The sequence below is a fragment of the Macrobrachium nipponense genome, chromosome 41 (assembly GCF_015104395.2).
Source record: "Macrobrachium nipponense isolate FS-2020 chromosome 41, ASM1510439v2, whole genome shotgun sequence".
Taxonomy (NCBI): Eukaryota; Metazoa; Arthropoda; class Malacostraca; order Decapoda; family Palaemonidae; genus Macrobrachium; species Macrobrachium nipponense.
In genome coordinates, this window is record NC_061102.1 from 7,646,638 (window position 1) to 7,649,137 (window position 2,500).

Below are 2,500 nucleotides of genomic sequence, written 5' to 3' on the forward strand. Positions count from 1 at the left end.
AATACAAGTGAAACGTTTAAACGTATCTCTTCGTGATCCGAGACAGAAACTTATCGGGTTCCAGCAGAATAAAACGTGCGAAATTCTAACTTCCTCTTCTTCCACACACACACACACACATACACACACACACTTACAAACAATCCTCCCCTTAGCCTATAACAGATATTGGTGTCATTGACATTTACATTTCCATCCGTTTTCGAAGGCAACAGGATTCGGGGGGAGGAGAATCAAGGAGATATAAATAAAGATTTCTGATACAGTAAAGTCCTTGTTTCTGGGAGTTTATTCTTCTTCTTCTTCTTCTTCTTATTATTATTATTATTATTATTATTATTATTATTATTATTATTACTCACAAAGTGAATCCTTTTCATATGAAAGAAGCCCACAGGGGTAATGGACTTGAAATTCAAGATTTCAAAGAATATATGCATTATTATTTTTTTTTTCTATTTTCTTTTTTTTTTTCTCTATCACAGTCCTCCAATTCGACTGGGTGGTATTTATAGTGTGGGGTTCCGGGTTGCATCCTGCCTCCTTAGGAGTCCATCACTTTTCTTACTATGTGCGCCGTTTCTAGGATCACACTCTTCTGCATGAGTCCTGGAGCTACTTCAGCTTCTAGTTTCTCCAGACTCCTTTTCCGGGATCTTAGGATCGTGCCTAGTGTTCCTATGATTATGGGTACAATTTCCATTGGCATATCCCATATCCTTCTTATTTCTATTTTCAGGTCTTGATACTTATCCATTTTTTCCCTCTCTTTCTCTTCAACTCTGGTGTCCCATGGTATTGCATCATCAATGAGTGATACTTTCTTCTTGATTTTCTCAATCAACGTCACGTCTGGTCTATTTGCACGTATCACCCTATCTCTTCTGATACCATAGTCCCAGAGGATCTTTGCCTGACCGTTTTCTATCACTCCTTTAGGTTGGTGCTCGTACCACTTATTACTGCAAGGTAGCTGATGTTTCTTGCACAGGCTCCAGTGGAGGGCTTTTGCCACTGAATCATGCCTCTTTTTGTACTGGTTATTATTATTATTATTATTATTATTATATTATTATTATTATTTTGTTATTATTATTATTATTATTATTATTATATTATGATTATTATTATTATTATTATTATTATTATTATTATTATTATTATTATTATTATTCAGAAGATGAACCCTATTGTTTCCTATATCACGGATATCACCACATAAAAAATTGTTTATAAATCAACATTCTGTCGACATAATTGCATTAATTATTATGGGTAAATTAAATTGTGGACGATGATTCAGCTGATAAATATCAGAAGAAGTTGTTTTATATAGAAAGGGGAAATTCGATCTATACGAAAAAAATGTACATAAAAAAATTCTTGTGATGTCTTATTAAAATTCCTTGTAATGTCTTACTACAAAATCCTTGTGGCGTTAATTTACTCCAAAATCACTCCAGCCTCATTTGAATTTTTTCAAATAATTTGATTACTGGAAGCCGTATTTTAAATCCAAGAAAACTTCAAAACTCAATATTCGTGAAAGAAATATATATAAAATTTTGTGAGCTGGTGTCTGCCGTCTTACTGTCTAGATTTGTTCAAAATAAATGACAATAAGACGAAATGCATTGACAAGTATATTTCTTTTAGATGTCATATATACGAAGTTCATTATCTCTGCCTAGTTTTTCTTTATGTCGTAGCGGAAAGGGACACAAACACACATGCATACAAACATACACTTACAGATATACACATGTATATAATATATATACATACACAAACACACACACACACACATATATATATATACATATATATAATATATTATTATATAAATTATATATTTATATAATATATATATATTCTATAATATAATTATATATTAATATAATAATATAATAAATAATATATATTTAAATAATAAACTAAGAACAATATCGCTACTTTTCTCGCAGTCTGCCTTCTTTGCATATGACAATCTACGGGGAGAGAGAGAGAGAGAGAGAGAGAGAGAGAGAGAGAGAGAGAGAGAGAGAGAGAGAGTTTCACATGAGCAAACACCCGCATTAAAGAGTGATCAGAGACAATTTCGAATAACGATCCCGCCCGGCCCATCATCAATTTGAAGACTGGATTAGCGTTCCCATTTGGTTCCTAATTCGGCTGGAAGCTTTCCCCCACCCACCCACCCACCACCACCCCCCTTCGAAATAAAAGCAAAATCCCCTCCCCTTCCCCCTAGAGCATGCCCCTCTTCTTCCCCTACCTTCTCCCCGGCCCCCCGCCCCCCGCCCCCTCAAAATAAAAACATTCGTACACACACAATGAAAGCAATCACATATGGAGTATTTACTCTTTCATAGACAGCGCCATTATTTAATGGCCAGGCTACAGAGCACTCTAATCTTCTGCATAGGGGAAGGGGGAGGGCGGGTGTGTGGTTTAGGGATGGGAGGGGTATTTGGAGGTGGGGGGAAGGTGTGTAAGGGGG